The 16,018-nt window shown below is 42.7% G+C and overlaps 1 protein-coding gene across 2 annotated transcripts in view; it reads right to left on the minus strand.

Annotated features, from left to right (window-relative positions):
* The window catches only part of Babam2 (BRISC and BRCA1 A complex member 2), a 404,865-nt gene that overhangs the window by 34,514 nt on the left and 354,333 nt on the right, over positions 1-16,018 (minus strand). The window lies entirely within an intron of this gene.

Raw genomic sequence — 16,018 nt, forward strand, 5'->3', positions numbered from 1 at the left:
CAGCCTTCCAAGTAGCTAGGAATAAAGGCATGTGTCACCACATCTGGCTGGCATATGTTTTATTTTTTGTTCTGGTTTGGCTTTGTAGAAATGAATTGCTGGTATTAGTATTTTGATATGATGAGAAATAATTTTCCCACCTATTTTTGAACCATTTTCTCTGACCCAAATGCTCAGTTGGCATCAGCAACAAGTCAAAATGTGAATGCCATTTATATACCCTAGGACAGCAAGCTCTCTGCTGATATGTACCAAGAACTCCCAACAAGCACTGAATTTAATTTTTTAAAATTTAAAAATTTAAATGTTATTTTGTTATTATTTTTTATTTCTCCATGGAGATTTGTCTAACAAAGTGTAGTAAAGCCAAAATTAAAATTTGAATATTTTCTCTGTACATACAGTAACTGGATTAATAGAAGAACAGAAAAAGAGTCCTTCAGAGACAAAATCAGTAATCCATGTTTGTTAATTCATGTATAAGAAAATAAAATTTTAAAAATACAGATATCTTGCTAGACTGTTTTATCCTGTCTTTATCAGTCAATGGTTAACCAAAGGGTGGCTTCTTTAAAAATGTTTTGTGCATGAGTTAATAACTAAAATATTTATGAGAAATTCTTTGCATTTTTCCTTCTAAGAATAATTTGAATTCATGAGAATTAAAAATAAACCCAAAACTTGTCTTCCTTATCCCCAAATGTTTCTGTCACTTAACTTTAGCTTATAGGTTAACTTATGATGCTTAGGAAAATAATGACCTCAGGCCCTCAAACGGCTCGTTTGCTCTGAGGGGAAGCAGTTTGGGCTCTCAGTATCAGCTATATCAAATTCCAACACTGTAAGAGTTAGCTTTCTCAGAACCTGCCACCTCAGTTGACTGTTGGAGCAGAATCATTCCCTTTGGTTCAGTAACTTATTGACAGCATTGCCTGACGGTTGCTTCCTCTTTCCTCCTTTTTGCACATAGATATTGAAATTTGGTCAGTTCTCTATCCACACATGGAATGGTCCTCACTTGTTCAGTAACTTCTTTCTTCAAAAACTTGAAGCCCAGGGGTGGGTGATGCACACCTATAATCCCAGCTACTCAGGAGGCAGGAGGACCTTAAGTTCAAGGCCAGCCTGGGCAGCTTAGAGAGACCCTGACTCAAAATAAAAAAAGGCTGGGGGGTGTATGTAGCTCAGCACTTGCCTAGCATGCATGAAGCCCTGGGTTCAACCCCAAGCACTGCAAAAAACTAATTAATTAAAGAAATAGATTTTAAAAACTTGTTGAAACCAGTCAAACCAAACACATCTAATTCTGCACAATCTGGGCAGTTCCAGGACTCATCCACAGGACTCTGAACCCTGGGAGAAGGGAAGAATGATTAAGCCTCATTCTGGACAGCTACCGCGATGACAGGTTCTACTGGTCACACAGAGTTCCAGAGCGAGTGGTGCTTTCCAGGTGACAACCAGGCACACAGCTTGGAGAGAGTTAAATGCACCGATAGATAAAGTGTGTTGCCCTCTCTGAAGCCACGGTTCCCTAGAAAAGAAGTTTATCTGTCCCTCAGTCCTGGGCCTTTCACCACAGGAAAGTCAGTATGTAAGTTCACAAGACTCTAGAAAATCCTCACTTCTCCAAATACCTTGACAATGGAAATAGGACCCAAGAGACAGAGAAAAACAGCATATTATGCATCATTCTAACAAGTTTGATTATATGACTTTTATTTTATTTTTCCAGGAAAGACCAAAGCATATCTTAGTCATGGCATGATGACAATAAGGTACTTTGACAGCAATAGTGATAACTAGCAGTCTGGTGCAAGGGAGGGGACGAGAATAGTAAATAAAAGCAGAATTAGGAGGACAAAAAGAATCCAACTGGGGACTCTCAGTGCAGGAGCGGAAGGCTCTACTGTTCCCTGAAGCTATCACCAGTCAATGATGTGGACCCCTTACTGGTACCTGTGACAGGCATTCTTAGCTGCCTCCTTAGCAGCCATTCTTTACCCTTCTTGCTTGCGGACAGAGCCTTTCCTCCATCCAGTTTGAAAGCATTTGGATAATTGCTCTTAGACTCCCATAAACCAAGGTATGGAAATGTGACTCACTCCTGCCAATGGGGCCTAAGGGGAACTTGGTGAGGGGTCTTCTGAGAAATAATTTCCTCTCTGATTAAAGACACATGGTAGGACAAGGTCCCACTTCATTCTAGCCTTAATCCTATCGTGTGAGGTCCTGAGGCTTGGAGATGTGGCACTCATCTTGTGACCAGGAGGAGGTCAGTCTGGCATCATGGGCTGCCCAAGTCATCATCCCTGGAACTTCCCACCTCTTGATTTCTTGCTTTTTGAGAGAATTACAAATCTTCACTCTTTAAATCTCTTTTAATCAGGTTTAATACCAGTCAAAGGTATCTAAGGAAATAGTTCTTGTAGCTTCTGTTCAAGAAGGCAGGAAAATGGTACAATCTATTTCAGATATATTGCCACGAAACACAGTTAAAAAAACATAAATAGGAAATAGTTAAGGCACATAAATAGGAAAGTTTTAGTTGTCTGGAAAATTCAGTTGTGTGAGATAGTTTAATTTGAAAATGCCAAACAAATGAGGGGTTAACCAAACTTCTCTGGAAGTCACATCATCACATATTTTCATCATTATTCACAAGATACTATTATTTCTTCAGACCTTGCAAACTGCGTATTCCTTAGCTTTCCCCTGTGTTCTCAGATTGGTAGGGCAGATCCTCCTGGATCCACTTTGGGGTGGTCAGGGTTATGTTCCCCTCCAGTCTTCTTAGGCCTCCCCAGTTCCTCAAAGCCTCATTCTGAGGCAGCTTTAACCCCGTGTTAACTTGTAAGCCTGCCCTGCAAGGATGATTCCATTTGAGGTCGATTCTTTCCAACAGCAGTTTGAACCCATCTCATTCCCAGGCTACCCCACAACCAATTTGGGCAAACTGCCATCTGTTTACTGACCACCTCCATCTCACTGACTACACACAAAACCTTTGAGATGCACAGATTCCAACCACGATGAAATTAAACACCACATAACCAAAATAACTCGCCTACAAGAAATGAGAGAGTAAAATTTTCCAGTTCAGAAATACCCCTATTCAAAGCATTAAAAAAACCAGTGGTGTCTCCTCTTATCACTGCCTGTAATTTCAGTGGTGGAGGAGAATAAATATTAAACAGATTTTGTTAAACTGGTTTTACTTTTTACTAGTTTAAACTGGTTTCAAATTTTCCCTCTCTTTTGTGTGACCTGGTCAGGTAAACAGGCTACCTCTGGGGTTTGAATAGTACTGAATTGAAGCTTGAAGGCTTCCAGAATTCTGCTGTATACATACTAAAAATCCTCTTATGGAAGGAGACACATTATATGCCCTTGCAGTTGGATAAAAATGGCCACAGCATTTATTAGTGGTTACATCACAGGCAAAATACTTGGTCTCTGAATCCTGATTTTTCTTACCTGGAAAACAAGGATAATACTTCTTATCTTACTGTGTTTATTGGTAGGATTAAACAAAAACTGGGCACATACTAAATAAACGTTCACCCCTTTCTTCTATTTCCTTTTTCCTCAGGTTTTCTCCCTCTTCCGTGTAGCTTTACATACATTTCATATTTGTGAAATTTCTGGTAACTACAGCATAAGCCGTTAGGTGTTTAAATTTTAACTATTTTGATGGAAATCGTTTTAAATTTTGTACATACCTTTGCATCTCAGTAAATATACTAAAAATAATTCAGCCTTTTCTTGATGACAAGAGACACACTACCAAGTCATTATACACAATGGCTTTGAGGTCTAAGGAAGACTTGGCAGCTCTCTCGCAGGTGCTCCCACAACTGCCTGCTGTTAAGAGCTGGGGTGCCTTTACATTGGCTCGCAGGGCTGGAGGAATTTCTCTGCTTTGTTTGTTTCCCCTCTGCAGTCAATCCCTTTTTCGGAAGCCAACTCTGCCTCAGCCCTGCCTCAGTTTCTGAAGAGTAAGTCTGGCTGGCCACAGGTCCCTTGACAGAGCTGGCGGGGAGCTCTGCTAATGTGTGGGGATGTGCTGTGAACTCCGGTTGCCACCCTTGGGCACCTCAGACTGTTGCCGCTCTTGCTTTGGCATTGTTAGTTTCCTTCCAGTTCTACAGCAGTCCTGGATAGTTAAAGTTTGAGGACATTGGGTCTCTTACATTTTGCTTGCCATTTGCTTTTGAGTGTGTGTGTGTGTGTGTGTGTGTGTGTATGTGTGTGTGTGTGTGGCAGTACTGGGTATTGACCCCAGGGGTACTTTACCACTGAACTACATCTCCATTTTTATTTTTTATTTTGAAACTGGTCTTGCTAAGTAGCCCAGGTTGGCCTCCAATTTTCAATCCTCCCGCCTCAGCCTCCCAAGTAGCTGGGATTACAGGTGTGTGCCACCATGCTCAGCTGGTATGTGCTTTTGAGATAATGTATAGATACAAATTAATCATTCCAATACCCAATCAGACATTCATATAAAACTATAAGAAGACTCTCAAGACAAAAGGAGTGTCATGGTATTGACCAGTGAAGAGCCAAGTTCTCTCATTCTGTCCAATGAAATGAACCTAGACCAACTTCACTAGGCTTCTTCTCCCACCAGATCAAAGCTTCTCAACTGTGAGTCAGTATCGACATCACCAAGTATCACATGGAACCAAGCAGCACAGATGCCTGGGCCCCACTCCAGACCACAGGTGATTTCTGTCACGCCTCCCAGACTGAAATTACCAAAGAGGATTGTGTGCTCCTTGAAGGGCAGGGGCTATGAGTTAGTTGTTTTAGTATTCCTCGCACTTAGCACAGAGCATGACACAGGAGAAATGCTCACTAAATGCTTGTTGAACTAAAGGAAAGGAGCATATAAGGGAAATGCAAATTAGAACTTCAATGGGACTCTACTTTATAGCCACTGGAGTGACAAAAATGTAAAAACCAGCTAATATCCCATGTGAGACACTGGGAATTCCCACTAACTGATGACAAGGGAGTGCTACAACCACTTGTACAGTAGGCAAAGATGCATGTTCTCCATGACTCGGCAATTCCACTCCCAGAATCTGCTCCATGTGCTTTAGAGGATGGCTTTGAGGTAGCATCATTTATGATACCAAATACTGTAGCCATCTTAAATGTCTATCAACAGGAGACTGGACATGTACATTCTGGTATATTCTTTCAATGGAACACCTTAGAGCAGTTGAAAGGAATGAGCTGGGGCTGCATACGCCAACATACATAAATCTAGAGGACATGACATTCAGTGAAAAAAGCAAGTAACAGATGCACACCTCAAAAGATCCAAACACATGTACACATTATTACATAGTATTCGTAAGTAGCTACATAATTCAAGTATGGAAACACGCAAATCGAATTAAAGACAGTGGCTACTTCTGGGAGTTAGGAGAAAGGGAAGGGGATGGGATGCATCTGGGAGGGGCACTCAGGGGCTCTGACTGTGAGAGAGCAGAGGGCTTGCACTGTTTCTTAAAAAAAGATCAGAAGCGGCTACAGTAAAATAGGAAGATTTGACTAAGGTGGGTATATGTTTTTGTTTATTTATATATATGTGCAAGCTTTAAGTAGCTAACCTTTTTTTTTAAAGAATAAGAACATTAATTAATTAAATTTTTTTTTTTTTTTTTGGTGCTGGGGAGAAAGCCAAGGTCTTGGGCTTGCTAAGCTGGTGTTCTATCATTCAGTCACACCCCAGCCAGAACACGAATATTCACAACAGAAAACAACCAGCAGGATTCCATTTATATAAAGTGCAAAAATAGACAAATTATCAGTGATATACTATGATGTTTATTTAAGTGATTAGCTCTTCATGGCTATATACTAGGTAGTAAAGCTATTCAACTAAAGGGGGGGAAGAAAAGAAGGGGCAGTAACACTGAACTCAGAGATGTTCTGGGAGAGGCACGCTCAGGGCTGCTAAGACACTGGCACTACTACTGCTTTCAAAGTTGGGCGTGTTTTATTAGACTGTAAAGTGTGCAGGTATGTTTAATATGATCTTTGTGCATATACATTTTTCTTTTTGTCATATAAATATTTTTAAAATGGGAGCATTTGTAACACTAAGAGGGTCAGGAAAGCACAATGGTTTTCAGGAAGCAAAATCAAACCAAACTAAACCAAATAAAGTTGGCAGCATGCCAGGAAGAACAAGGGTGTCCATGCCTGTGAGCCCCTGGTCTGGAAAGGAGATCTGGGAAAGGCAATTCAGTCATGACAGTTTAGCACGTGCGGGCAACAGCTGGGTCGTGCACACGCAAAGGAAAGGGGAACTCTGCTTGAGGTTAAAGTTCTGCAGAGGAGATGGACTCTGAGTTGGTTCTAGAAGGTTAAAGGATGATTCAGCATTGGAGTCTGGGGAATATTCCATAGAATGAGAAGAAGTCAATAAAGCATTCAATACTGTGTAGACTATTTTCTTCTTTGTATTTGACTCTTGGTATCCATACACATTTGCTGCAGAACAGTCATAACCCGCCCAGTCTCATTTCTTTTCCTCTCCTCTCCTGTCTTTGTCCATGTGTGGAGAAATGGGTGATGCAAAGCTGAAGGACAGGGACGCTGGTTTCAGAAGGCTCACAGGCCAAGCTGGAGCAGACCTTCTGGGTATATCTAGGATCACTCTCATCAAGACTCGGGGTGTCAAGAAAGGCCTGTGTCCTAGAACTCTGTATGTTCCCAAATTGTGTTCCCAAGGAGTGCGCACTCAGGATGAAAGAAGAATACCAGCAGCTGAGGCCAAAACCATGGAGTTCCCAGCATGGAAACCCTTTCTAGTCCCATCTGCCTCTCTGTCCCCTTGCTTCAACCCTCACTCTCTTGGTGAGCATCCTCCCTGGCCAGGTCACATAGTGAAACAGAGGGTCCACACTCATTGGAGGTAGGCCATGTGCTGAATTCTACATCTCCTACAGGCCAGGCCATTTGGGTGCTGTGTCCTCTGGACACATTCCCCACTAGGATCCAGGTCCTTCTACTGCTCTGACACTGTTTCCTCAGGCCCAGCTCCTTCCTGAGTCCTTTCAGACTGTTATTTCTTCCAACTGTCTGACACAGTCCAAGTCCCACCTTCTTCCAGGAAGCCCTCCATGCCTGCTCAATCAGTGTTTCCTCCATCCTCTGTGTTCACATCATCCATCTCTCAGCAGGGTCGCTGACAATTCTGGCATACTTATATTTATGTGCCCTCTATCCCAATGGGGTAGAAACACAGTAGGTGGTCAATACACACTTGGTGACTGGCTAGCAATAAAAAACCACAGTGAGGTGTACATTAGACATATGGGCAAGAAGCATGCTCTTATGACTGGCAGTAAGAAATCCAGCAAGAGAGAACACTGCACCAGAAATAGCATGGAGTACTGTTTAACTTCTATTTTTAAAAGAATTTTGTCATAATAAATAAATTCCTGGCCTGGGAGTATTAAAAAAGAAATTGGCTAAATTAGGGAAGAGTTTGATTAAAAGAATCCTTAAATAAATTAAAATATATTCAAATGCAAAATCCTTGGCACTTAAACACTAGGCAAAATCTCTAAAAAGTCATAAGCTTCTAATTAAAAAAAAAATTCATGGACAATGTACCAAATGCAGATGATTAGATGGAAAAGGACAGATGCAGTGTCTCTGGTTGAAGCAGGGGGCTGACATCGGTCAGCTTAAATTGCATCTTGAAAAACTGGAACAAACTAGCCAGATAGGAATTTGCAAATATTGTGACTATCCTGATGTGAAGGATGACTAATGTGGTTTTATGAATAAAATAAAATTCCTCAAACTAATCTAGTCTTTTTATTTAAAAAAAAAGGGGGGGGGGAATCTAGTTATGACCTTTACGTTCTAGAGAAATCAGTGTATCCAATTTGACAAACATCCCCTGCGCACATACCAGGAGCCAGCTCGAGGGAAGTCGAGCTGACTAAGGAGGGCTCTTCCTTGCCACCCTGCTGGCACACACTCACCTCCACTGTTCCTGGGAGGGAAGCCACGGTGAGGGGAAGAGCAGAGGGGCTTGCCAGCACGGGATGGGACTAGGGTGGAAATGGATACCACCCAGGGGCTGCTGGGAAGGCTGGTAAATGAGACGGTATAAAGCAGGACCTTGAAAGACAGCTGGATTCTGACAAGTAGTTTTAGGAGGAGGAGAATGACTGGGAAGGGAGGGAGAAAGGCAGGGAATCCAGGCAGAGAGAACAGAACTGCCCAGTCGGGGAGGGCATGCATGCCAGGGGATGCGGGTGATCAGTACGGACAGAAGACAGGTCAGCAGTAAAAGTCTGGTGTGGAGGGCTCTGGACAAAGGTGCCACACTGTGGAGAGCTCTGAACAGAACAAAGAAGTATGGACTCTCTTCTATGAGCAAAGTTGCCTTGAACATTTCTAAGGAAACTCCCATGTCACTCATCCCAGTGGGTCTAACACAGTATAAATCCTCCAGAATGGAGAAGCCTTTGGAAAGTATAATGCACAAATCAAAAGGAAGTTATTATTTATTATTAAATAAGCTTCTTTGGGTGAAGTTGAATATTCAGAGCAAGGAGTGTGCTCTGGAGGAGAGCCACCCAGGTTCCCCTTAATGGTCACACAGCTTTGGCAAATTAACTGACATCTTTGAGCCCCTTTGCCCATCCATAAAACTGGAAAAACTCTAGCCTCAGGGTTGAAAATAAAGCATGTGAAGCATGCTGTGCAGTGTCTGGCACCTAGAAAGTGCTGGATGAGAAAGGTTAGGACCTAAGGAATGTCAGAACAGGATGGTATACTGGGAAGAATATGGTCTCTGGAATGTGACAGATCTGGGCTTGACTCCTACTCTGCCAGTTACAACCTGGGTAACCTCAGGCAATTTACTAAACTCTCTGAGTCTAGGTTTTCTCATCTTTAAAATGGGATAATACCTACCTTGCAAGGTTATTGGGTCGTTTACGTGTTGTAATGAATATATGTAGAATACTTGGCACACAGCAGGTATTCATAAATGATACCTATTATTACTTGCTTTTCTCTAGAAGTAATTTAAAAACAAACAAATCTGAGTCTATATAACCTTTTTCACCCACTTGCTGAAAAAAGAGCCAGATGCAAAAAAATACGGTCATCCATCAAAAGAAGTCATGCTTTTTGATTAAGCGTTCAACTTAGTTTTGGCTTCCTTTTTATTTGAGGCAACTGCTGTAGTCCTTAGGAACTCTTCCATTTTAATTCTATGATCTTCTTTCTTCAAATAAAAAAAATTCTAGCTCTGGAGAATCTCAGGTCATATGGGGTCTTGTAGCAAAAGCTAACCACAGACCAGAAAGCATTTGAACAGAGTCGTAGCCTGATGGAAACTTGGCCGGTTTCTCTGTGCGTCGATCATGCCATGTGCTCCGCATTCCCACAGGTGCTTTCTTTAAGGTACAGTTTTTCTTTTTGGGTTGAACAACTTATTTGTCAGTGATCCTGTTCCTCAGCAAAAGATCAGAAATATAATCAATTTTTGTAAATTTATGAACTACCTATTTGGTCTTTGAGAATCCAGATTTTGTTTTTGTTTTGTCATTGGTTTTTGGCCAGTTCTTTGCTCATTATTTCTTCTAAAAGAATGAGTGGGGGATGGAATGGGGGGATGGAAATTAATTAATGTTCTCTTTGGTAGAAATTCCAATTAGAATTTCATTTGAGATAAAGGAATGGCTGCTGCCTAAAATGAGGCTTTTTAAACTGTCATATTATTCTCATACGTTCAACTCAAAGAGAATAAACTATAAACATAAGGTGATCATGTGGAGACAAGCCCCTGACTTAAATGAGCTGCTTGATTTGTACATCAAATTTAAAGGAATAATATAAATTCTCTATCAAAGGCATTAGTTCAGTGTCATCCTAAGAAAAACACACTTCCACTCAGTAAACTATTCCTGGTGGTTGTGCTCTCCAGATAACTGAGGGTTTGTTCCGGAAAGTTCTAAAATTTTTTATGTCCTTGATAGAAACCTTTCTAAAGCAGACTTCATATTTATGTTTCCTGTATCCCTTTCTAAATGACTCAAAGTCAAAATTATGAATAAATATCAGTTCTTTTTTTAAAAATATTTTTAGTTGTAGGTGGACACAATACTTTTAATTATTTATTTTTATGTGATGCTGAGGATCAAACCCAGTGCCTCGCAAGTGGTAGGCAAGTGCTCTTCCACTGAGCCACAACCCCAGCCCCTAAATATCAGCTCTTAAAGAGGGTCATACAGTCATGACACCAAGGCCAAGAGGGAGACTTGCCTGGTATTTGTAGTTTCCTTCAGGGAACCAAGGTCTTGGCTTCCTCTAGCTTTTGGCCCTGGGCCATTAGGTTATTCTCCTGGAATTCCTCCAGTGGTTAACATATCTGCATATCACAGACCTCCAAGTGGTTAAGTGCCAGAGACTTGGGAAGTAGCCCACCAGGCTTATTAGAAGGTGCAAGTCAGGCATGGGGTTCCCTGTGAGCGAATCATGCTGACTTTGCAACCCTCTCCAGTCTACTTCCTCTTAGTTGCTTGTTGACAGGGATGTTCACAGGTCCCAGCTAAGCCATAGATAGGTGAGATATAGGTAAGATAGTTACTTAAAAATCTCTCTCTCTCTTTTTTTTTTTTTTTTTGGTATCGGTATTGAACTCAGGGGCACTTAACCACTGAGTTACATCCCCAGACCTTTTATTATTTTTTGAGACAGGATCTCAAGAAGTTGCTTAGGACCTTGCTAAATTGCTGAGGTTGGTCCAGAACCTGCTATACTCCTGCTTCGGCCTCCCTACTCGCTGGGATTATGGGTGTGGGCCACCACACCCAGCAAATCTCCATGTTTTGTCACAACAGAAATACACCCAAACTGCAGTTCAGCAGGGGCATGGAAGTCATCTAAGCACTTTATGTGAGGAGATTGTGCTACAGGGGTGTGACCTGCCTCAACTGCCTGAGCTGCCTCACAGACACCAAGGTCCTGACACCAAATCCAGAGAGGCACACTGCAGCCGGCCACTGGCCAAATAACCATTCTGTAAGCCTGTAATGACTGTTTTTATAGTATGACTTTGGATTCTTTGTTCACCCAATTCTGAAAAATCCCTTACAATAGACAATAGTTGGGCATGGTAGGTTTGATTTTTTATTTTAATGAGTAATTTTTTTTTAAATGCTAAGAAAAAGGCAGGAAGTCATTGTTTATTGAATGCCTACAATTGGGCTGGGTTTTTTCTTCCAAATGATTCTCTCTTGCCCCTTCTTACCAGGGTTAAGCCTGTCCCTGGGGAAAACCAGAGAATGGTTTTAAAGCTGCAAAGAAGAGAGGGAGCCAGGATTCCACCTCTGTCCCTCTGGCCCACGCACTCTCAGCACAAGTGCTACAGATCTGTTTAACTTCTTGCTTCCAATATTCTTGAAGGAGCTTTTCTCTTTGGGCATTTTGGCTCATCCACCATCTCAGTCAGGGGTTACTATAGGCAAGCAAATTCTCTGCCCCTTGATCAAGAAAGCACCAAAGTTGGAGAGACTGACATGAATAGTCAGAACAGACAGGGAGGAGGGCGTTGGTGTGCTTGACTTTCAGAAAAGTCAAGCTCAAGGGTACAGTGATCTCAAATTTTTAAGAATTTTTATTTTCAACATTTCCATTTCCTTATCTTCTTCCTTTTGATTGGTAAACCATTTTATGGTTCTATATATGGGGCTCTAATGGCAATTTGATATTGTGGCTCACTTCTGTCCTCCCATAGTTTCCAAAACGTGGCACTGACTTGCTGCTTCTCTTCCTTTCAAAATTGTTACTGCCTCCTTCTCTGCATCTGCTCAGCATCCCCTCACACCCAAAGCTCCAGTGACTTGCTGCCCCTGAAGGCGTGGCCCTTCAGCTATATTCCACCTATAAAGACCCTCTAATGACTTTAAAATCTCCCTACTCTTCCCCTACTGCTCATCTATACTCTAGTTTGATCATTCCAGAAGCCTGGAGAATGTCATAAGTTTTATGGCTTAAATTTACTTTTACCAACATCATCTAACTGGTAGCTTTTCAGGGCCTACTATTCCACTTATAGTCAGGAACTCTGAGACTCAAACATGGAGAAACTTGTTTATAGTCAGTTTTGTGAAAGTCAAGCTCACCTTGAATTCAGGTCTTCAGACTTAAAATCCTGAAGTTGTGATGCCACCAGAATATTCTGCTACCTGGGGGATATTGGTACCACATACCTGAAATAAAAGCTACAGTCTATTCTTCACTCACCATATGCCATTGGGTCTCAGGTTCGATTAAGCACAAAACATGAGGCACCTTTGACTCTTCATTCTTTTTTCCATCCTGGGGAGGACTACCTAAATGGCACTGTCCTGCTGGTAGGGACTGGTGGGGCTGGGAGGTCCCATTTACTTCCACCAAGGATAAACAGAGGTGGGAATATATATTTAAAAAAACATCAGCCTCCTTGCTACCACTGGATATGCTTTCCATTAAACCTAAGAACAGCTGGGAAGGCCTCCCACACCACCATGTGAGGTCAGCTCCAGATACTAATCATCATGCACCTGAAGTAACTCAAAAGCTTCCTTTGCCTGTAGAAATTGTCTTCCAATTTGTCCCACATATTGACACCAATTTAATGGCCTTCATTCCACCCATCATTCTGGTCCACAGGGACTAGTGAGGCCAACTGGATAAAACACAACCCCTATGACTGGGAATATAGCTCAGTTGGTAGAGTGCATGCCTCACAAGCACAAGGCCCTGGGTTCATTCCCAGTGACACACACACACACACAAAATAACAAACCACCCCCACAACTCCTGAATGCTGGTGGGGCAGCTGGTTTGAGACTTTTTGAGACTCTTGCTGGAGAAGATATGATACAGTTCATAGGGTTCAGGCTAAAAGACCAAGATCTGAATACACAAGTTGAAGTTCATATATACAGAGCATTTAAGGACAGGTGAAATGATCAGATTAGAAGTAAAAAGGAACTCAAGTCTCAAAAGGCTTTAAAATAAAGTACCTTAAACCTGGGTATACCTCAGCAGTGGGCTCAACAGTAATCTCTTCCCACTAGGCCTGGCTGCTGCTCTCACAATAGGACAGTGCTCTCACCCGCCCCACCTCACTCCTGACCCCTCACCAACAAGGTGATGGGAATCTATTTGTTGCTAGAAGCCAGATGGTTCATTTTAGGTATGTTATTAATTGGTTCCATGGCAAAACAGGTTTGGTTCTTTATTCAACTTGCTAAGTCATCACTTAACCTTAGCTCACAGAAAAATTAAACTAAAATCTGCAAAGCAGTGCCTAAGCATGCATCAGCATGGTTAGGCAGAAAGATGCCTAAACCCTGGACATAGAATGCTTTACTAAGGGGTGCACACACACATGCACACCTGTGTCTGAACGTGTGCATGAGTGTGTAGGCTAAAGAGTGGTTTAACACTTGTGCAAAACAAAAGAGTTACTTGTCTGACCCTTCCAAGACTGTGCCCATGAGCATTCTTGACCATAGGACTTTTGACCAGTGATGTTAAAACCACATTTAGCAAAGCATACCATGACCTATGGGATTTCAACTATTTAAAAATCAGTTTGGTTTGTATGTGAGTAGGACTAAATGCATTATTAGAAGTCAAGTAAGAAAAGAGTATGAGTGTGTGTGTTCATTTAAAAACCTCTGAGGGGGAAAAAAAAAAACAAAAACGCCTCTGAGTTGCCCTGTGGGCACTAACCCCGGGCTAACAGCAAGGAACTTGGGATGAAGCAAAAATAAAGTCTCAGAGGGTTGGGGAAGTCAGTAAGCAGAACTGACCACGAGAAGAACTAAAAGAGGAGGATGCATTCGATGCTGCCTGGGTTCCCAGGCAGGGAGACAGGCTACTTCTCACCTGTTTCAGAATGCCCCCATTTCCCTTAGCCTAACAGGTACCACAAGGATGGTAGACTGATGGCCTGACCATACATGGCTGCCAACTACACCTCGGATCCAGGGAGAGCTCTAGTCTTCGCCTCCCAAGTGGCAGAGAAAGCAAAGTGCAAACTCCTCAGAGGTCCTGAAGGGCAGTTGGTAGTGGGCCCGCCTGTGTTGGACTCTTCCATGCTTTTCTCAGGAGGGCCGAACTCTCCTGCCAAGAAGTTTCAATATCTCCTTAACCATTTCCTTCTCCTCAGGCTGAAGATTTTCTCATCCCAACTAGTCCCCCTGCCATCACCGCTACCCGTTATGGCCCATTCGCTATTACTTTAATTCGCCAAACTTTTGAAAGAGGATTGATGGTCAGTGAATTCCATCACCAGGTATCAGCTCACGCCTGGCTTCCACCTCTGCTCACACATGGGCTCTTCTTTCGCCATGACCAGGACTGAAGATATGCTTGCCCTCTCCTCTCCCTTGCCACGCTGCCCTCTCTGCCTTCCTGGTGTCTCTCTCCTGGTTCTCATCTTCCCCCTCTCTCCTGCAGACTGGTTTCTCCCAGGCATCTTCTCCTGCCCTCCACTAGCTGCTAGACTTCCCCAGAGCTGTGTTCAGTTTCCTTATGTCACACATTAGTCCTATGGGAATTCCACCAGCCCCAGGCTTCAAATGCCACCACTATGGGGGTCACAAAAGTTCAGTCTCACATTTTTTGGTTCCTTACAGAATATTTCCGCTTGTGTATCACATCTACACATCAAACTCAATACATTCAAACTCACTCTCTTTCTTCCAAATCTTGGTCCCCTCTTCTTCAGTTTCCACTCTCTCCTTAGCTACCAGAGCTGGGAAGCACAATAGCAGTTTGCAGTTCCTCTTCTTCCTCACCCCAAACGTGAGTGTTCACCGAGTCCAGATTCCACTCTGAAGTATTTCTAGAACCTGGCCTTTCCTCTCTCTCCCGACTCCCACTGCTTTGGTACCTTGTACTCTCTGCCTTAACCAGTTACCAAAGTGGCTTCTCTGCCCACCGCCTCCTCCCACTTGCATTCGTCGTCCCTCTGCCCTCAGACTGGAGCATAACAGAGGGAACGCCAGGTCCCTGTTTAACATCCTTCCAGGGCTCCACCAGTAACGGGATATATTTTGAACACCTGACAACACAAGGCTCTTCAATATCAGCTCATTTCTTTCCTGCCGCATCTCCCCATTACTCCCTTCACTCATGCATGTATCCTCCAAATTCAATTTTATGCATTATTTCTATTCTTCAGAATGCACGACATCAGTCCATGAGAATGTCGTTCTCCTTGTCTGGGACATTCTTTCCTCTTTATCTAGAAAATTTCCATTTGTACTCAAAGTCTGAGCTCTAGGACATTTCTGTAAAACCTTCAGAAGAGGTTTAATACCCTGTATTATGCACCTGTAAAATAGCAGTTTCCAGTCTTTGTACTTCTGGGTCTGCCTTGCTGTCTCTCCCACCTGAATGCAAACACCTAGTAGACCCACCCATTTCTGTGACACAGGGCCTAACATAGGGCGGGTCCAGAGTAGATACTCAAATGTTTGCTGAGCTGACGTGAATGTACACAAGGCCTTTCTCCTTGATAATAGGACTTCAACCTCTGCATGCCCCGAAGTTCTTAGTAATTGTGACAGACACAGAAGGTGAGGAATGAAATAGTCAGCAGGTTACAGAGGCAAATGCCACGTGACAGAAATGGTTAAAAGCGGCTGTCAGTGAGCAGGCAGGGGGCAGAGTACTCTTGCTTTTCATTGTATCTCTTTCTGGAGCATTTGCTTCTGTAACCATGCCCATGTTTCTCTGATAAATAAATGAAATTCTCTGTTGGTCACGAATAGTCCATTGGTTTGTCTGCAAACTGCAAAGGATCTCTCTCTTTATATTTGAAAGGACAGATTATATTCAGAGGGCTTAACTATGAATAGGCTGTGCGATCAGTGTGCCAACAGACAAGGGGGAGATCTGCATGTGAAGCTGCACCTTGAGGCCACCTGGTCCGCAGAGCCCTGCCCTGAGAACGAAGTGGCAGCCCTGCAGA

This window comes from Sciurus carolinensis, chromosome 13 (assembly GCF_902686445.1).
Source record: "Sciurus carolinensis chromosome 13, mSciCar1.2, whole genome shotgun sequence".
Classification (NCBI taxonomy): Eukaryota; Metazoa; Chordata; class Mammalia; order Rodentia; family Sciuridae; genus Sciurus; species Sciurus carolinensis.